The sequence below is a fragment of the Olea europaea genome, unplaced genomic scaffold, assembly GCF_002742605.1.
Source record: "Olea europaea var. sylvestris unplaced genomic scaffold, O_europaea_v1 scaffold399, whole genome shotgun sequence".
NCBI lineage: Eukaryota > Viridiplantae > Streptophyta > Magnoliopsida > Lamiales > Oleaceae > Olea > Olea europaea.
Genome location: NW_019259490.1, coordinates 108,967 through 131,399, shown reverse-complemented (window position 1 = coordinate 131,399; position 22,433 = coordinate 108,967). Strand labels below are relative to the sequence as shown.

The window sequence follows — 22,433 nt, the reverse complement described above, 5'->3', positions numbered from 1 at the left end:
GACGTTGAAGAGTGGGATTATGTGGAGGCTATGCTTCTTGCTGGAAAGAATATGAGTGGCTGTCCGAGTTAGATTCAATTGCTCAGAAAGTCGTAGCCGAGCTGGTTTCAAGAGATATAAGATGTGATTTGATAGAAGTTTTGGAGGCAGTGAACAAAGTTCTTTTTGAGCTAAGAGGTTTCAAAAGGTCATCCATATTAACAGATTCGAAGCGTTCATACCTGCACTTTGTATTACGCTCTGGATGTGCCAGCGGTATATCTTCATCAATCAATTCTCCTAGATTGCATAATTTTTTTAGTTTTAATTTGGATAAGATTGCAGCTAACTTTCAATGTTACCATATTGCCAGCAATTTTGCTTAGCGTAATTTATATTGAGGTTTGTCAAAGACTTAATCTGACCATTGTGGGATCTCTGAGTTGGTGAAGATTTTTTGATATGGCCACCTACTGGGAACCTGAGCTATGTTGATTTTCCGAACCCATTAATAATGTCACGGATTTACGCGCGTCATCGCCATTTTAAAAGTGACATGTATAATAGATAATCCTATGGCTTGTTTGATAAGATACATTATACAGGACAGTATTTGAAGTAAAATAAGCTAAATTCTTCTCCAATGTACCGACGTCTTGTCCAATACTGCTTACTAAAAAATCCATTAACAGCTGCAAATTAGTCTTGGTTCGACAATGTTCGGTCTCAGTTTCCAGAGTCTGATATGGCTACCTTTCTGCCACAGTGGAGCTATTCAAAGTAACTTCTGGACACAGCTTGTTTGGGGTTGTCAACGGGAAGCGTGTGGACGACCCCGATCTAAGGCCTCTGACATAAATAGTAATTCGCTCTTCGGGCTTGACATTGCAACTAATTGGGATTGCTCTGGCAAATATGATGGTAAGCTCTATCATGCCAGTAATTCTATGGTGTATAACTTCAGTTCTTAATCTTGAGTTTTGCCGGCCAACAATTTTATGGTTCCAATTATGGAAAATAAAAGGTGTATATCTATTGCAGAGGATTTACTGGAAACGGGCTTCAAGAAAATATTACGGTTTGATGCTGACTTCTCCCCTTAGGTCTGTTCATAAAGTGGATGAGAAATTTAACGAGAATGATGCTGTAAACGTCCCTTTGTTGCGACCTCAGGAGCTGAGGTAAGCTTCTCTAATTCTCTTTGTAACTCGACTTCTACTTTTGCCGGCTTTCCCAATTGTGATTGTGTGTATTTGTCATGTCTGTTTCGTTTAAGGCTGCTTATAGTACTGTAGTTTGTGCATAACATACTGTTTCGATGTTATAATCCTTCCCAGACTCGCGATCATGGCTTCCCAAGGATTGCTGATTCTGCAACCGCACAACTGGTCCTTGAGACGAGATTATGGCATGATGTAGCACAATAGTAGGCGTAAACTACGAAACTTTATATTCTTGTTATTTACGTTTTCACCATAATTATTCGAGCTATTCTGTGGCAAACTACAATCAACTTTTATAAGTTACAGAGAATACGAGGAAGAAGTCCAAGAACTTAGCACATGCATAGCCTAAAATTTTTTTTCACCAACCAAAACAAAGTTCAAACAATAAGGTTAGTTTTCTAGGGGATTCATGTTGGAAAAAATGAGTAATAGCTCACTTTTGGCAAGATTTTCGATGAGATCCGTTGGTCCAATTTGGAAGATAAAAGTTGATCCGTGTTCTCCTCCGTGAAAGCATCAAAATCATATATTTACTTGCCAAAAATAAAGCTCAAGTGAATGAGAAATTGGAGCTCAAATTTGACAATTGGAAGATGACTTTATGTGGGAAAATAGGTTTTGTTCCACATAGGAAAAGGAAGAAAGCAAGAACAACTTTAAATATGGTTGCACATTGAAAGGGTGTAATCATGTATAGCATAGAGACTCTCTCCACGTGCACACGAAAGGGGTGCAAATTTCGGACCGAAATATCTTTCGGATCTTGAACTAGTGTGCGGGCGCGACCTGCATACAAAAATTGGCCCCTTCAAAGAGCTCACGTTTTGCAATTTTTTTCTCGCTTTCTCAACCTGACTTTTGAGTTTTGAAACTTTCAAAACTCCCAGAAATTGAAGTGACTCCAATGTTAATTGCCATAGAGTTACTAACAGATTTATGCTATATTAAATCTCAAATTTCCAACAATTTACACAGATGAAAAAGAAAAACATTTTCTTCTTCACTAACGTCCCCTACATTTTTTGTCTGTGTCTTTGTCTTGATTTCTTGCATACGCATATTTGTCTAGTAAGATCATTGTGATTTTGTTCAAACACTGTATTAGTTCGCCAGAGTAGTTTCTTTAGTGCTCAGATTCTACAAGTTTTGCCGTTGTATTCTGTGAAACAGACGCTTAGATTAAATCTCAAGCACTTACAGTGAGGGAGTGAATCTGTTTTAAGAAAACTGTGTTCGCACAGACCTCGGGTTGAAAATTTATCTGCTATTTATTTAGTTTGCATTTTATTCTTACAGATTTATTTATTTGGCGATTTACACGTTTGCAACATGCTTGACTCATATATTGTTTGTTAAATTCATGTTAAAAATAGATAAATAAAATAAAATGTTTTTTTTAATTCGTTATATGTGTGAAAATAGATTTCACATATACGATATTTCTATCTATAAATACAAAAATGTGTGTTATTTTAATTAGTATATGAATAAAAACACTTTATGCAAATTCTGTGCAAAGACGATGAGTTTCCCTGCCAAATACATTTAGCTGCCATATACGGTGAGCTTTCTGCAAATACGGTAGGCAACATATATGGTAAGCTGCAAATACGGTAAGTTTCCTGCAAATATAGTAGGCTATAAATACAGTAAGCTGCATATACAGTATGCTTAAAATTGATGTTTAAACTACACATACGGCATGTGATAATTCGATTTCATTAACACCACTATATTCCAAAAATTCATACCTCATGCAGTGCCCTGATTAAGAGCATTTCCCAAAGTGAGAATTGTCTGCACACTTTCCCAGCATCTCCTTATCCCCATTGTAATTCTGAAATATAAAGAAACCAGTTAAAAAGACAGCTTAAGAGTTCAAACATTCAAATCATAACAATATGATATCATGCAATCTTATGAGAACTCAGCACTATAATATATATATAAAAGGCCCAGGGAAAAGATAAAACTAAAAATAGAAAATAAATCAAATTATTGAACAAGAAAAATTTTATTGCTAAAGATTTGATTACACAATTGAGAATACAAGAATTTGTAGAGAACAAACTTCTATTCCAAATTCGCTCTATCTTGAAATGAATAAAGGCCTTCCTTCTTAAAGAGAAATCCGGACTTCAAACAAATCTTCATTTTGAAAAATCTTGGAAAGCAGCGTCTTCTTTTATCTTCTTTTGAATAATTGATCCATCTTTTGAGAAGTGGGGAACAGCATCTTGAATTTTTCTAAACACTTTTGGCATCTTTTTACTAACTTTATAAAAGATGAAACTTTATTTTAATAAAGTTAATTTTGGCCAACACATTTTGAAAAGAATGTCTTTCGATTTAATAACCTGGTAATTTCTGAATTCTTCAAGAAAATTGGGTTCTTGTAGTCATTTGATTCTTAAAGCCTTCTCATATGTAAGAAAATCATCATATCCTAAATCAATAAGGTCATCACCATTGTCTGTCTCTTGAGAATTTTGAGATTGTTGACCTGAGTCTTGAGTGCTTGATTTTTTAGATCCAGTTTTAAAAATTTGTTCATAAATTTCTAATAATTATTTTGGATCCTTGCATTTTGATAACGTTGAAATGATCCTTTGTTTTTCAGTCAGAAAATTTACCTGATTTTCTTGTTCTTTCTTTGAGAATTTTGGGACTCCAAAATTTCTTTGTTCTTGAATCCATGATTAAATTGCTTTTGGATAGCAATTTGTTTCTTTGAATTTGGACCACCATTTGACTTTAAATCTTCTAGTAATCTTTTGAGTAAAGAATTCATCATTTTGATTCTAAAACCGAAAGAAATCTCAGCAAAAGATCCAGGATACTTTCATATTGAAAGTAAATTGAAACAAAACATTCTCATAAGGTTTTAAAAATATTTTTGCCTCTCTTTTAAAATATTCATATCCTTGAAGAGTAAGATTGGGCAAATTTTTCTCTTCAAGTCCATGATACAGAAACCAAGTTTGAAACCATTTTGAAAAATGAGGATGACAATTTTGATTGAAAAGAATGAATCATGAATGAATAACATGTCTAAAAAAAAGACTCTATACCAAGCATTCAATAATCAAAATAATTGAAATATTCAAAAGTTGAAAAAATTGTTGAAGAGAGCTTAAGTCTCTTTTCTTCCCATGGATCTTGTCCCCAATCTTCGTAGGACAATATCCTAAGGGTACTGATTTTTGAATATATTGTTTCTTATTTATTTTGAGGATTTGGAGTATGAGAAATTATGATTGATTCTATTTTTAAAAGGATAGTTTCATAATAATCTCAGGATTTTTTGACATTTGATGGCACAAACCAGAAATTTTTTGGAAAAATGTTTGAAATACATTCATCCAAGTTTGAGTATCTGTTAAACCAAGATGTTTCCATAACAAGGCAATTTTCAAAGATACTTTTGGTGAAATATTGAAAATTTTGAGGTGGGTTTATTTGAGGAAGTTTTCCAAAACTTTGGATGGTTTTTTTGTAATTTGAAGGGGTAGCTTTTTCTTTGAGTTTATTTTGATCAGATTTTTTTGATAAAGGTAGAAAGGGAATTCAAAGAAGATGAAGCTTCTTGAGCTTCTTTTTCGGAATGATCTTTTAAGAGATCATTAATTGAGAAAATTGGAGTAGAATTTTTCTTTCTACTTTGTTTCTTTTGGAATGGATTTTGTTCTTCTTCTTCAACTTGCTTTGCCCAACTCATTTTCACTCTTTTTATGAATGAACTCTCTTGTAAGGAAGTCTGCTAAGAAGTTTGATTTTCCTTGCATAAAAAGAATTTCAAAATCGAAACAGGACAAAATAGCTTGTCATCTTGCAAAGATTTGTTTAGAAACAAGATTTTTCACATCTTTTTATAAAACATCTTTTGAGGTTTTGCAACCAGTTTTCAAAATAAATTTTTTATTGATAAAATCATCTTGAAATTTTGAAATATATAGTATTATTGAAAGAATTTCTTTTTTAATAGTAGAGTAATTCTTTTGAGGGCCGGTCCACATACCACTGTGGTACCTAACTAACTGTTCTTGAGATGACTCTAGTGGAATTTATTTTAACACACCACCATATCCAATATCCGAGGCATCTGTCTCAATAATAATTGAGGCTATGGGGTCAAAGATTGAAAGGCAAAGAATAATTTTTATTTCTTTTTTGACTTTTTGAACTGCAACTGTGTGCTCGTGACTCCATGGGTCAGGATTGTTTGGTAATCTTTTGAATAATAGGGCACAGATTTGACGTATACTTTTGACAAAATCAACCACATAAGTGACACAAACTAAAAAAGTTGCAAACTGGTTTTATTTATGATTTCGTCTGAAAATTTGTCAATGAAATCAAGACTTCTTTAAATTGGAGTTAAAGTGTCATTATGAATGTAATGTCCAAGAAAACGAATTTTTGTTTGAAATAAAACAATTTTTTTAGTAGAAACTGCTAAACCATTTTTCTTAATAATATGAATGAATGTATGTATATGCTTGAAATGTTGCTCTATATTTTCAGAAAATATAAGAACATCATCAATATAAACAATAATAAAATTAGGAAAAGGATTAAAAATGTTATTCATAATTTTTTGAAATTCGGAGGGAGCATTTTTTAGACCGAATGACATAACATTCCATTCGTATTGTCCGAAAGGAATATTGAAAACAGTCTTGTATCTGTCTTCTTCTTTAATTTGAATTTGCCAGAAACCTGACTTCAAATCAAAAATATTCAATCTCAGAATGATTATACAAATGTTGTTCTTCAATCTATGTGCTCTCAGCTCAATAGAATCGAATCAAATTCTGAATCTGAAAATATTATTTCTCAAAAGGATTCTTCTAAAGAGTCTAGAGAAAGTAATAGTAAAGATAAGAATTTATCAAAACCATCATCCTCTTCATCTTCAATTTTTAAAAGCAATGATATTATTCCTCAATTTGGAAAACCTTCCACTCTTCAAACTGAAAGTGAAATTCTTTCCAAACTCGCCAATCTATTAAAAAATTTTCATGTTTTCAAAAATATCAATACCATTGATGAGATAGAATCTCAATTTATTAATGAAAAATTTGATTCAAATAATAAATTGAGAAAATCTGATTATCAAAATATTCCAAAATGTTATCCTCGTCCTTCATTCCCAAGCCAGCTTTTTGAAGAAAAAGCTAAACCTCAAAGATCATATGATGGAAATTTCCGTGTCGAATGAAATCTCTATAGACTTACCAAATATCAAATTATCAATTTTATGGGACAAATGACTATGCGTTATAAAACTTATCTTGCAAAAGGTACTTCAAGAAAAGACGCAACTAAGAATATTGTTCTTGAATTCACCGGACAGCCGGGTCAATGGTGAGATAATTATCTCTCTCAAACTGAGAAGGAAATTATCTTTTTTGCTGTCAAACGTGATGAAAATAATAATATTATTCATGATGAAAATGGAAATGAGAATAGTGATAGTTTTACCATTCTTAGTTGAACTATTATCAAACATTTATTGGTACTCCTGAAAATATTGTTCAAATGCAAAATGACATTTTGATAAATTTAAGATGTTCAAAACTACAAGATTTTAGACGGTACAAAGATATGTTTTTATCTCGTATTATGATTAGACAAGGTTGTCAACAATCTTTTTGGAAAGAAAAATTTATTTCAGGTCTTCCAAAACTCTTTGCAGAAAAAGTCAAAAATTCTATTTTTAAAGGATTTGATAACTTTCAAACACTCACATATTGTGAAATTATCAATTATATTAATTGTGAAGCTTTAAATTTGTGCAATGATTTAAAATTCAAAGTCAAATTGAAAATAGAAAATTTTGAAAGTCGAAAAGAACTTGGATCTTTCTGTGAACAGTATGGTTTTGAAAAAATCATTCCTCCTTCTTCAAAATCTAAATTTTTTTCTCAAAATAGGAAATTTTCTAAAAGAAAATATTCCAAAAATCATTCAGAATAATTTTCTAATAAAAGAAAATTTTCAAAAAGAAAACCTTTTTCAAAAAAGAAAATTTCAAAAAATTATTCAAGTATTACTTGCTGGAAATGTAATAAGACTGGTCATTACTCCAATAAATATCCATTCAAAAAGAAAATTAGTAATCTTCAAATTGATGAAGATACTAAAACCCAACTTCTCAATCTTATTGAATCTAGTTCTGATAATGAGTTTAACTCAGAATTAGAACAAGTTTTTCTTAATCAAGAAAATTCTAATTATGAACCTTCTATTCATTCCTCTAATACTTCTTCAAACTCAGATAAAGAAATTTGTGGTTGTAAAACTATAATTTTTTTTATCTCGAGAAGAAGAAGTTATTCAAGATATTTTAGATAGGATTGATAATCCTGATCTCAAGAAAAAATTCTCCTCCCTTTTACCTTCTACTTCAAAACAAGATTTTGATGATATCAATATCAATCAAATTCTTAAACGTGCTCAAAAGGAATTTTCAAAGGGTTCTAAATCTTCTATTCGTGATCTTTAAGAAGAGATTAAAAGTATGAAAATTCAAATCTCATATCTTGAAAATCAAGTTAAAGAAATTCACAGGGAAGTCGTTTGTATGAAAGCAAAAGATTTAAATGATGAATTTTATTCAAAATTCAAAGGAAAATTGAAAGTTTCTTCTAAGCGATCTTCAAAACACTCTAAATCCTCATCTGATTGCTCATTAGATTCTGATTTCAAAATTCTTAAATTTGAAGAAGAAAAAGTTAATGTTATTAACTAAATTCAACTTCAAAAATGGTACTGTATTATGACCATTGTTGTCAATAAAGAATTCAAATTCACAACTCGTGTTCTTATTGATTTAGGAATATATCAAAATTGTATCAAAGAAGGCTTGATTCCTACAAAATACTTTGAAAAAACTGCTAGGCATCTTTATGGTGCTAGTGAAAAAAAGCTTAATATTAATTATAAAATTTCAAAAGCTCATGTTTGTAATTCAAATATTTGTTTCAAAAATATTTTTTTATCTTGTAAAAGATCTTGATCAAGAAGTTATTCTTGGAACTCCTTTTATTGTTCAAATTTATCCTTTTAAAGTTGATGCTAAAAGATTAAGCACAAAAGTTTTTGGTCAAAAAATATTTTTTGAATTTACAAATTTTCCTTCTTATAAAGATATCAATTCTTTAAAAGAAGCTGCTATTTCAAAAATTATCAATAATATTAATTTAAAACAAAATCATATTCAATTTCTTAAATAAGAAATTCAATTTCAAAAAATGGAAAAAAGATTGCAAGAATCTTTTCTTCAAGAAAAAATTTCAGAATTACAAAATAAAATTGAAAAAGAAATTTGTTCAACTATTCCAAATGCCTTTTGGGATAGAAAAAAATACGTTTTTCTCTTACAATTGTGATTTTCATGAATCAAATATTCCTACAAAATCTCATCCTATTCAAATGAATAAAGAGTTACTTGAGTTTTGTATCAAAGAAATTGATGATTTACTTGAGAAATGTTTAATCAGACCAAGTAAATCTCCATGGAGCTGTTCAGCTTTTTATGTCAATAATTCTACTGAAATTGAACGAGGAGTTCATCGTTTGTTTTCAATTATAAACATCTTAATACTGCTCTTCAATAGATTAGATATCATATTCCTCAAAAAAAAAAGATCTTTTGAACCGTCTTTGCAAAGCTGTCATCTTTTCAAAATTTAATATGAAATCAGATTTCTTGCATATTCAAATTAAAGAAGAAGACATATACAAGACTGTTTTTAATATTCCTTTCAGACAACACGAACGGAATGTTATGCCATTCGGTCTAAAAATGCTCCCTCTGAGTTTCAAAAAATTATGAATGACATTTTCCATCCTTTTCCAAATTTCATTATTATTTATATTGATGATGTTCTTATATTTTCTGAAAATATAGAGCAACATTTCAAGCATATACATGCATTCATTCATATTATTAAGAAAAATGGTTTAGCAGTTTCTGCTAAAAAAATTGTTTTATTTCAAACAAAAATTCGTTTTCTTGGACATTACATTCATAATGGCATTTTAACTCCAATTCAAAGAAATCTTGATTTCATTGACAAATTTTTAGATGAAATCATAGACAAACAGTTTGCGACATTTTTGAAGTTGTGTCAATTATGTGGCTGATTTTATCAAAAGTATACGTAAAATTTGTGCCCAATTATTCAAAAGATTACAAAGCAATCCTGACCTATGGAGTCACGAGCACACAGTTGCAATTCAAAAAGTTAAAAAAAAACAATCAAAAATATTCCTTGTCTTACAATTCTTGACCCCACAGCTTTAATTATTATTGAGACAGATGTCTCGGATATTAGATATGGTGGTGTGTTAAAACAAATTCTACCAGAGTCATATCAAGAACAGTTAGTTAGGTACCACAGTGGTGTGTGGATCGGTCCTCAAAAGAATTACTCTACTATTAAAAAAGAAATTCTTTCAATAGGACTGTGTATTTTAAAATTTCAAGATGATCTTATCAATAAAAAATCTATTTTGAAAACTGATTGCAAAGTCTCAAAAGATATTTTACAAAAAGATGTGAAAAATCTTGTTTCCAAACAAATCTTTGTAAGATGGCAGACTATTTTGTCCTGTTTCGATTTTGAAATTCTTTATGTACAAGGGAAATCAAACTTCATAGCAGACTTTCTTACAAGAGAGTTGGCTCATGAAAAAGAGTGAAAATGAGTTGGGCAAAGTAAGCTGAAGAAGAATATCAAAATCCATTCCAAAAGAAACAAAGTAGAAAGAAAAATTCTAACCCAATTTTCTCAATTAATGATCTCTTAAAAGATCATTCCGGAAAAGAATTTCAAGAAGCTTCATCTTCTTCAAATACCCTTTCTACCTTTATCAAAAAACCCGATCAAAATAAACTCAAAAAAAAAAAGCTACCCCTTCAAATTACAAAAAAGCCGTCCAAAGTTCTGAAAAACTTCCTCAAATAAACCCATCTCAAAATTTTCAATATTTCACCAAAAGTATCTCTGAAAATTGCCTTGATATGGAAATATCTTGGCTTAACAGATACTCAAACTTGGATGAATGTCTTCCAAACATTTTTCCAAAAAATTTCTAGTTTATGCCATCAAATGTCAAAAAATCCCGAGATGATTATGAAACTATCCTTCTAAAAACAAGACCAGTCATAATTTCTCATACTCCCGATCCTCAAAATAAATTAGAAACAATGTATTCAAAAATCAGTATCTTTGGGGTATTGTCCTACGAAGACTAGGGACAAGATCCATGGGAAAAAAAAGAGACTTAAGCTTTCTTCAACAAATTTTTCAACTTTTAAATATTTCAATTATTTTGATTATTTGAATGTTTGGTACAGAGTCTTTTTCTTTTGACATGTTACTCATTTATGGTTCATTCTTTTCAATCAAAATTATCATCCTCATTTTTCAAAATGGTTTCAAACTTGATTTCTGTATCATGGACTTGAAGAGAAAATTTTGCCTAGTCTTACTATTTAAGGATATGAATACTTCAAAAGAGAGGTAAAGCCTCATGAGAATGTTTTGTTTCAATTTACTTTCAATATGAAAGTATCCTGGATCTTTTGTTGAGATTTCTTTCTGCTTCAGAATCAAAATGATGAATTCTTTACTCAAAAGATTACCCGAAGATTTAACGTCAAATGGTGGTCCAAATTCAAGAAAACAAATTGCTGTCCAAAAGCAGTTCAATCATAAATTCAAGAACAAAGAAACTTTGGAGTCCCAAAATTCTCAAAGAAAGAACAAGAATCAGGCAGATTTTCTGACTGAAAAATAAAGGATTATTTCAATGTTATCAAAATGCAAGGATCCGAAAGAATTATTAGAAATTTATTAACAAATTTCTAAAACTAGATCTAAAAAATCAAGCACTCAAGACTCAGATCAAGAATCTCAAAATTCTCAAGTGACAGACAATGGTGATGACCTTATTGATTTAGGGTATGATGATTTTCTTACACATGAGAAGGCTGTAAGAATCAAATGACTACAAGAACCCAATTTTCTTGAAGAATTCAGAAATTATCGGGTTACTAAATCAAAAGATATTCTTTTCAAGATGTGTTGACCAAAATTAACTTTATTAGAGTAAAGTTTCTACTTTTATAAAGTTAGTCAAAAGATGCCAAAAGTGTTGAGAAAAATTCAAGATGTTGTTCCCCACTTCTCAAAAGATGGATCAATTATTCAAAAAAAAGACAAAAGATGACGCTGCTTTCCAAGATTTTTAAAAATGAAGATTTATTTGAAGTCCGAATTTCTCTTTAAGAAGGAAGGTCTTTCTTCATTTCAAGACAGGGCGAATTTGGAATAGAAGTAACACTCTACAAATTCTTGTAATCTCAATTGTATAATCAGATCTTTATCAATGAAAATTTTTTTGTTCAATAATCTCTGATTTATTTTTTGTTTTTAGTTTTATCTTTTCCCTGGGCCTTTTTGGTATCAGAGCCATAAGAGAGTAATGTGAAATTAGAGTCAATAATCTGTAGGCACAAGATCTTTACGAAAACCTTTTTCAAACCTAGACAGCGTTGGTCAGCCTGTGTTGCCCGTGTAGGCGTTGAAGGGTGGTCCCGTTGTAGACTTGGTGAGAACCTATCTATCATATTATTTTGTCTTTACTTTGTTTTACAGTAATTTCATTTTTATTCAATTATGTCTTCAGTAACTAATTGGTTAAGGAGATTGAGATCTAGAAATAGACGAGAAAATCAATTAAACGAAAAACAGAACAAATATTTTCAATCAGAAGAAGAATTGATAATGCATCTGCTTTATCTGCATCAAATGATTTTAATTATCATGAACTTCAAATTGCTCAAATTGAACAACGCCTTCAAAATTGGACTATTCTAAAGATGGATAAACATGCTATCTATGAAATAGGAAAATTTGATTTTTCTCAAAATTATGTTATCAAAACTATACTGTTCACAGGAAGATTCTAGATCTTGATCTCCTTAACCAATTAGTTACTAAAGACATAATTGAATAAAAATGAAATTACTGTAAAATAAAGTAAAGACAAAACAATAGGATAGACAGCAGAAAAGATAATTTCCTTCTTAGTTTGAGAAAGATAATTATCCCACCATTGATCCAGCTGTCCAGGCTGACCAACGCTCAACTGCAGACGTCCAAGTTTGAACAAGGTTTTCCTAAATATTTTGTGCCTGCAGTCAGGCTATGATAAAGTATGTTTATTAGTGACTGAATGGTGTTGTTCTTTACATTGCATGTTTAATTAAGGCCACAAACTCTATATGGAACACTTACTGGAATTGGTTTCTTGACAGGCCTTGAACAAGTTTTTTGATAATGTCTTACAGGTTATCTCAGCCTAAGCTGTTTGTATTTACGTTTCTTTTTTTGAGATAAATACAGAATTTGTAATTGATTAACAAATTATGGTCAATCTCTTGTAGGCATTCCTTAAACACATTGATTTCAAGGTGGTTCGTTGCGCTGTCATTGCAAGTCCAGGGTTCACTAAGGTCTGTCATTTGGAATCAGCAAGCTTTGCTTAGACACTTATTTGTGTCTCTCTCTCTCTCTCTCTCTCTCTCTCTCTCTCTCTCTCTCTCTCTCTATATATATATATATATATATATATATATATATATTATTTATTTATTTATATTTTAATTAATTAATTAATTATTATTATTATTATTTTTTAGGATAATTGATATTGGATAGACAGATTTAAGATCTCAGGAATTTGCATGTAGAAGTGCTGAGCAAGTTGCAAGTGTTCAATCTACACGAGTGGTAGGCAGGAAGACATGATTGAAAGGTGGTCCGCAAAATTCTTTAGAATAGCAGGAAAGAGACTTAACTTCCTCAGGAGAGGTTCAGCTTAGTTCAAGTATAAAAGAAGAAAATAAAGAAATGAAAAAGCATAAAGGAAAAACAAAAGAAAGGAACTCAGCTAAATAACATCATACTATGTATACATCAAAATCGTATATTTCCACCAAAAAGCTAATATGACACTGAAGAAAGGCTCTCATCTGATAATATCTTCCTATCATATACTTAAGAGTAAAATAGTGTGCTTATCAGAATCTTTTTGGCACCCAAAAAAAAAAAAAAAATCCCTCAAATAATACGCTTTCAGGATTACAGAAGTCACAACTAAAGACCAGATTATACAATAAATATTCTTACTGTATTTTGGTAATTACATTAAGGGTCCGTTTGATTGTAAAGATGGAATTGAATTGAAAACGAATTTTAGGGAATTAAATTGTCTAGAAATTATTTTCTTGAGAATTTTAAATTATTGTGTTTGATTAATATAATTTTTCACGTGAAAAATGTTGAAATAAAAGTATTTTTTGATGTTCTTTTGGCTTTGTTTTATATAAAAATTGTCAATTAAATTGATAAAATTTACTCGCATTGGAAATGAAATTTGTTTCCATTGTAAAAAAAAAAAAAAGGATGGAATTTACTAGTATTGGAAATGAAATTTGTTTCCATTGCAAAAATAATTAAAAATAAAAAAATAAAAATCTAGAAAATCATCTATCTTTTGGTACTCGTTTAACTTCGTTTTACATGAAAATTGTCAAGTAAAGGGAAATTTTTTTTACACTAATTCTTACAAATTTTTTTCATTGAAAAAAAATTAAAAAAAAAAATCGCTATAGTAAACCGAAATTAGAATTCTCACCATTCATTGAAAAGCTGGAATTTGCTTCTTCCCAAGACAAGCTAAAAAATGGATTCCCTGGAAAAATAATGGTACCAAACAAGGTAAAGATAAAAAATGGATTGGATTTTCCATGGAAAATTATACACAATCAAACGGAGCTTAAATTCTTGGCATATGCTAGAAAGCATTGCACGGAACCCGAAATCCAGGAGCACCTAACTACGGCACATTGATTTTAAAGTACCATGTCATTTTTACCAGATATTTTCATAATATTATCAAGAAAATACAGATTCCACCATTGAATTTAAACATCATATTTATCCCCCAAAAAAAAAAAAATGAAAAGAATGTAAACATCATAGCAGGGAGTGTAAATATAAAGATTATGGAAAACAAGTGTCCAGTTGGTGTCATGATAGGTGTACCCCACTATTAATGTGCAAGAGTAGTACTCATGAGTCAGATTCGTATAGAAAGAAGGAACTAGTGATAATTGAAACTAATAACAAAATAATAGTCCTCAATTTAAAAGTTTGATTTCAAATAACTATAATCTAGTGGATAATATGGAACTAAGTAAAAGAAAATTTCATGATAATCACTGAAATTGTCAGACCCCAAAAAAAATCTCATTTCTATGTAAGGGAACAGGAGAAAATTGAGAGAAAAACAAGACATCTTGGTTTTTTTTTGGTCATAACTCATAAATATAATTCAATTTGGGCAACTTACAAAAATACCTTTAAAATTATAGGTGTTTTGAAAAATCATATGAAAAGTTTTTTAGAAATAAAAAAATACTTTGTGATATTAAAAAGTGACATAATCTCACTTTTTTTTAAATAAAAATTGTCGCTTTTTAATTTTAAAAAAAAGTGACACAATGTCACTTTTAAAAGTTAAATGCCACTTTTTTATTAAAAATGACATACAATGTCAATTTTATTGAAAAGTGATGTTTGTCACTAAAAAAAGTAATAGAAATCAAGAATGTGACAATAATAATTAAAAAAAAGTGACAAATGCTAAAAAAATTTACAAAAATTCAAAAAAGTGATAGAAATTTAAAAAAAATGACATATTAAAATGTTACACGTATTGAAAAAAGTGACAAATACTCGAAAAGTAACAAAATTCAAAATAAGTGACAAACTCAAAACTGTAAAAAAAAGGTGACACAAATTTTAAAAAAGTGACAGAAAATAAACTTTACATTTGTGCTTTGATAAGTCCATTGAAGCATTGTGCCATTGCCACCATAGGAACTCACAAACTCAGTGTCTCCAATTTATATTTCCCACAAGTAAAATTCGCTTATTTTACTCTTGATAAAAATGAAATCTTTAATTCACTAACTTCATCATTATTTTTCAATTTTACCTACCTATGCCTTATGAGTAAATTGAAAAAATGGGTCCTAAACTTTACTATTCTTTTCCACCCATAGACTTTCTTCAAAGTTCAACATGCAAATTGAACTCACAATGAAGCATACAATACACAAATTGAAGCTTCAAAATCAACTCTAACTTCACCAACTCAAAAATTTTGCAATCCCACTGTCTTTCTTGAGGCAAAGCAAATTTGTTGGCTACTCCAATTAATCACGTTACACCCAACTGACTAAAACCCAATTTACCGTCGGCTACTCCAATTGAAATCATCACACTGAGGCAGCTTGAACAAACTAATCTTGAGTTTTTTGAATAAATTTAATAATATCCTCTGTTCGCTTCCCTTCATACCGCTTCAAGTCACCATTTGCAAATCTGAAGAGAATGGATATTGGAATTCCAACCACTCAATTTCCTTCATCGCAATGCTCTTCACATCTTTGATTAATCATGGCAGGAGATATTCATTTTTTAATTCTTTGCAGGCACTTTCTTCTTCCTTTCCTCTGTGCAATGGGCCCCTTTATTTGCTATTTGGAAATATAATTCCGCATATGCTGCCTCCAACATCGACAGTGGCTGCGGAAGAAGGAGGAAGTTTGTTGTGGAGATGGAGGAACTAAGGTGGGAATATTGTTGCATATGTATTCGGAAGATTAGCTATTACTTGTGGTTGGATCTGTGTGTACCTGTCAAGACGAGGGTGAAAATGAAAATGAAGGGGAGAAAGATGGGTTATAGATCTGGGACGGATTAATTACGAGTTGAATGGTTTGATTAGTTTTAAAAGGGTATTATTCAACGGGAAAATTTCATAACTAAGAGGATAATTGTTATCCATTTCAAAAGTAAGAATACAAGTTTCAAATTTCAAAAATCAGATATTCATTAAATTTTATTTATAATTTAATCAATTAATTATATATTTTATTAATTAAATATATTAAGGTCACGAATCAATTCAATTTGGTCACAGATTCACAATTTAATTTGTCACGTATTATTATTCGATCACAAATCAGAATTTTTAATATCACAAATTATTTTACGGTCACAATTCAAAACTTTTGTATATCACAAATTTGTTCATCGGTCACAGATCAAAAATTTAGAAGTCACAATTTATTTATAGGTTACAGATCATAAATATTATATGTTACAACTTATTAAACTGTTACAAATTATTAATTTTGTAGATCACATATTATTTTTTGATCAAAATTTATCTTTCTTATTGATCACATTGGTCACAGATTAACCAATTTAATGGTTACAATCAACCAATTAATCTGTGATCATCGCCCAACAACCACTGCTTCCAACATCACCAACGCCACCGTCACCGCCACACCAAACAAAATCAATACATCACCGCCATAGCTTTACCCTACAACAACACCCCCACACCACACCACTGCCACATGCACCCCCACCATCCCAAAACCAACAAAAACCACCAGCACAACCGCCAACTCCAACCAATTAATCTGTGACCACCACCAAACAAGATTATCACCACTACCACAACCATCAACAAATTATCGTCCAAACACCAACAACCACCCCAAAACCAACAAACCAATTAACCTGATTAACCACCACCAAACAACCAATTAACTTGATTAGAGAAGCGTTTGCGCGGTGCAAGGAAGGAAGGTGGTTGGACCGGAGAAGATCTCCTATCTCGATCTATGAACATCGGGTATTGAGTCGATCGATTTGAAAAGAGCAGATAATAGGGAGTCCCAACCGTCGGATCGGAGGGTAGAGATAGTAACCTTAGAAAGCTTGCCTCCAAAGTTGAGCTTGATGCGGTTGCCTCCATTGGGTTGGGTGACAAAAGTATTGTTGGGAATTCCGTCCTCCATGTACAATTGTTACTGGGAGCTTACTGCTTGGGATCAGTTCACGATCTGTCGCCGTGAGTGGCAGTGGTGCCAAGGAGGAGTGGCGGCGAAGTCGTGAGTGGCTATGGTAGAGGGAGGAGAGAAGATGAAGAGAAGGGAAAATGGTGGAGGGAGAGACGGTCATGAAGAGAGAGAAAATGGTGGAAATAATTTTAGGGTTTAGGATGAAAATTGTATATTTAATATTTAATATATGATATATCTGATATTTGAAAGGTGAAACTTGCCAACTGATTTTAGAACTCACATTTTGTAAGGTGTAGTTTTGTGTAATTTCCACTTATTCGATTTAGTTAGTTTAGGAGGGTATTTGGCCTAATTTTCCATTCAATTTTCTCCAAGTTCCACACAAACATGGGCGGATCTGGGCTTGGGCAAACATGGGCCCGGGCCCATGTTTGCCCAAGCCCAGATCCAATAACTTTTTTTAAGTTTTAAAATTAGCCCGTGTAAAATTGAAAATCAGCTTGTGTGGTGTAAGTCTAATTGCAACAAAACGAGCAAATGGCCCAACTTTAATTTTTTGGCTTAAACAAAACATAAATTTTATTGTCCATTTAAACCCAGAACCAAACATAATTCTAATCCAATTTTAGTCCTTCCTATTGACATCCAACAATAGGTCCACACAAGTTAGAAATCAAATTCAAACTGGAAGACGATTCCTCTCTTTGACTCTCTCGGTCTCTCCATTCTCCAAGACTCCAACCTATTTTTCAAAATTTCAATCCCAAATTTCTATAAAATTAAGGAACCCATTACCCAAATTTAAGATTTCATCTCTTAAAAATGTATTTTAGTGGGACAAGACAATGGATTTTGAACTAGAGTCGGTGCCGCGAAGTAGTAGAGGAAAACTGTCAATCTGCCATGTAGAGGTGGCTCCGCGCCTCAGCCCGAATACCTTCTGGTCCTTCTCCATTTCTCTCTCTCTCTCTGAATGGCTTGTATTAAGTATAGTTCATAGTTGTATTGGAATTAGGAAATTTGGAAACAGGAGGCTGAAGGTGAAGAATTAGAACTTAGAAGAAAAAGAGCCTTTTATATAGACACGAGGATTCTTAAAGTCACAAATTAATTAATTAAAGAACTATGGTTTAAAGCACAAATAAATATTTTTCTGTCTCTTTTAAGTCATTATTTTTATATTGTTCAAAAGTATCTTGAATGATTTTCACAAAATACAAAAAAGAACCAATTGCATTAACTGTGAAGTAAATAAAAAGTATTAAAAAAATGTATAATTGTACGACCCAGTAGTAACTTAGATTTTATAACTTGGACCATTTTTTTTATATATTTGTCATTAATATTATATTGATTATTGAGTATGAGTTTTTTTTAAAAAAATCAAAGTTTTTTTTTCTATTGTTTGTAATTTGTTGAAAATTGTACCTGACTACTTGAGCATTTTGAAACTTTCTGCTTCGAGAATTCGATTGTTAATTGAATTATTTTTCAATTTCAAAAATGCAGTAAATTTATCCTTATCAAGGCACAGAGGCAATCCAAGTCCAGCGGACATGTAAGAAAAGCAAATTGCAAAAGCTTAATATACTCCATTGTCCCTTGTAAGTAAATGTCCTCGTCTCTCCACGTGGCCTTGCCAGAAAAATATTGAATTAGTTAATTAACTATTGTTGAAATGTTGCATTGTCGGCTTAATAACTTGTTGTTGCCTTGTTGGCATGTTGCCTTGTCAGCTTAATGATTGTTGTTGTTGTCTTGCTGGTTTAATTATTGTTGTTGTTGCTTTGTCAACTTAATGGATTATCTTTTTATTGTCACCAGAATAATATAATTGATAATTGATTTTTTCTTTTTTACCTTTTTCTACCCCCTTTTTTTTTTTTTTTTTTGCAATTTTAAGAATTGAAAATGGAAGGTCAACCTCCTCTCAAGAAGAATGAGAACTTGTTTTCGTTCTTCCAAATGGCTAGTCGACCTACTGAAAGTACAACTTTTGATGGACTAATTGAAGTTCTACCTTCATTTACTCCGGAAGTTAAACGTCATTCATCCTCAAACATTAGCATTGAAGGGGAACCGGGGAAAAGAAACCAAATACTTGGATTTCCCTTTGATCTGCGGGATGAAATTAGAATGGCATATCTAAAGGCTGGGCCTTATCAACCAAGACTTGTTGAGTATCCTAAAACACAAAGAAAATCCTAGTCTCGTCGCTTTCAGGCAAAATGGTTCAACTAGTTTCCTTGGTTGAATATTCACCTACAATGGATAGAGTATATTGCTTTTATTGTTATCTTTTCCGGAATGATGGTAATCCGTCTAATTGTTCGGCATTGGTAACTTCTAGATGTAACTAGTGGAAGAGTGTTAATGACGGAGCAAAATGTGTATTTCTTACTCATTTGCGATCATCAGAACATAATATGTGTGAGAAAAGAGCTAAAGATTTAATGAAATCGTCTCAACATATTGATAAAGTGATGCATACCATATCAAATTAAGAACTTGAGAAACGTCATTTATGCTTAAAGATTCAATTTGAAGTGCACATTAGCTAGCATTTCAAAGATGTTCCTTTAGAGGTTATGATGAATTTTCATCTTCATTGAATCGCAGAAAATTTTATTGATATGATAAAAAATTTTGGCAAAAATGAATACAAAAATTGATAAAGTTGTGTTGAAAAATGCTCCAAAAAATGCTCAATACATTGCTCCAAGTATTCAAAAAGAAATCTTATACATAATGGCAAATAGAGTAAGAAGGATGATTCGTGAAGAAATTGGGGATGGATACTTTTGTATTCTTGTTGATGAAGCACAAGATGCATCGAAGAGAGAACAAATGACTATTATGTTGAGGTTTGTGACTGGTCAGGGTATTTTGACGGAACGCTACTTTGATATCAAAAGCGTCAACGACACCATATCATCAAGTCTAAAAATGAGATTGTAAATGTTCTTGCTCAACATGAACTTGAAATGGCAAAAATGAGAGGCTAAGGATATGATGGTTCGTATGCGTATTATGTCCACTGTTTTGCTCATCGATTACAGTTAGGATTGGTTTATGCAGCTAAAGAAGTTGATGTTATTTGGGAGTTGTTTTCTCATCTAGACAATATTATCAACATTATCACTTCTTCTCCTAAGCGCATTACGGAGTTACAATCTACCCAAAGAAATAAAATTGAGCATATGTTAGCTACTGAGGAGCATGAGTCGAGAAGTGGAGCAAATCAAGAGGGTAATTTACAACGATTAGGAGCAACTCGTTGGAGTTCTCATTATGACTCCATAAAGAGCTTAATAGATATGTATAATACAACTTGTAAAGCATTTGAAAATCTTAGTGTTGCTTGTCCAAATGGAAGATCTCGAGGCGACGTTCATGGTACTTACAAATATATGAAAAGTTTTGATTTCATGTTTAGTTTGCATTTAATGCATACCATCATGAGAATAACTGATGTTCTTTGTCAGGCCCTTCAAAGGAAATCTCAAGACATCCTGACCGCTATGAGATTCGTTTCTACTACAACAAAACTCCTTCACAAATTAAGAGATGATGATTGGGAAGAATTTCTAAAGGAAGTGAAAAAGTTTTGCTCAAAACATGATATTGAGATACCCAGTCCGGAAGGTTTATATAAGGTTGATCCTTGTTGTTTTCGTGATCCAATTACAATGAAACATCATTATCACTTTGATATTTTCGATGAAGTAATAGATTACGTATTGATGGAATTAAATACAAGATTCAATGATACATCAATTGAACTTCTCACACCCAGTGCACCTTTGGATCCAAGAGACTCATTTGCATCATTTAACAGTCGCGATATTTGTACACTTGCTAAGAAATTCTATCCTGAAGATTTTTCAAAGCAAGATATTCATTCTTTGGAATATGAGTTGCGACACTACGAGCTAGACATGAAAACTGGATCTCGATTTCAAGCATCTGCACTTGTTGAGTTATGCGATAGTTAACTGAGAGTAAAAGATCGGAGATTCATATTATGGTTACTAGACTGATTCTTCTTGTACTGACTTTACCTATTTTTACCACGACTACTAAGTGAGTATTCTCAGCAATGAAACATGTGAAGATAGATCTTCGTAACAAAATGGAGGATGAATTTCTTGCTGGTTGTATGACACTCTTCATCGAACAAGAACTTGCTCAAAAGATAGATATAAATTCTGTGATAGATGAATTTTATGTTTCAAAATCTCGTCAGAAACAACTTCAAATTAAATGAATTTGACTTTAATATAATATATAAATTTATTATATTGATTTTTAAATTTTAGCTTGTGTGCCAAAAATTCTTGGATCTGCCACTTCACACAAATCATTAGGTTTTCCATAATCTTTAGTGTTGTCATCACTTGAAATGCAATATGTTCGGAGTTCTACGTGCAGTCACCAATTGCCAACCACCAAGATTTTTATAGGCTCAGTTTACAATTCAAAATCAACACCATAAACCCAAGAACACCTCAAAGTCTCCACCTACAGTTGCTAGATATTTACTCACTTAAAGAACACCACAAAAGAGATGCAAAAACACCAAGAAAGTAACCAGAAAGGCATGGTAGAGAAAGAAGCAAAGGGGCGGCAGAAAAGATACATGCAAGAATGCCCAAGAAGAATACAAGTCTTGTGAGGCCAAGAATAAAGCAAGAATATATAGGTACTCAATTGCCCAAGAAGGTAAGTCCATTAGGTTAAGCTAATGGGTCATGAGCCCAATAGATATTAATTGGTTGTAGAATGGGCCTCTAGTAATACTAACCATCTAAGTACGTAAATAATCGACTCATGAGCAACCCAACTTAATTGATCTCTTCGAATGGTCCAATTAACTTCTTGGGTCGGATCGTTTTGATTTGGGTGTTGATATATCATTCAGACATATGGTCAAAGTCGACGGATAAATTAAACCGGATTTACATCATCGCCCGAGAAGTCATTTGGCAACAATTTTTCCAACAATGCGGGTAAAGGTAACAAGTGTTCAGTTTAACTTTCCAACTCCACTGAGTCATTTGACCCAAGATGGACCTATGTGGTTCATCATTACCGGCAAAATCATGAACATTTTGATAAAGCATTTCCAATTCTATAATCTATATAAAAAATGACTAATCATTCGTCAATAGATGTAAATTTTTGTTTTTGTCAAAGAACTCTCTTTTGGATCAGTATCATACATGTGATTCAAGAATGGCATATCTCACTCTTATATTCTT

General features: G+C 31.7%; 1 protein-coding gene and 1 long non-coding RNA gene across 2 annotated transcripts in view; both read left to right on the top strand.

The window, feature by feature from the left end:
- Positions 1-22,433, top strand: part of LOC111387346 — an 84,910-nt gene that overhangs the window by 2,052 nt on the left and 60,425 nt on the right. The gene's annotated exons all lie outside the window — the stretch shown is intronic.
- On the top strand, positions 12,420-12,757 carry LOC111387348. The gene is made up of 3 exons (XR_002701389.1): positions 12,420-12,435; positions 12,538-12,570; positions 12,667-12,757. It is a non-coding gene; the product is annotated as an uncharacterized LOC111387348 (long non-coding RNA).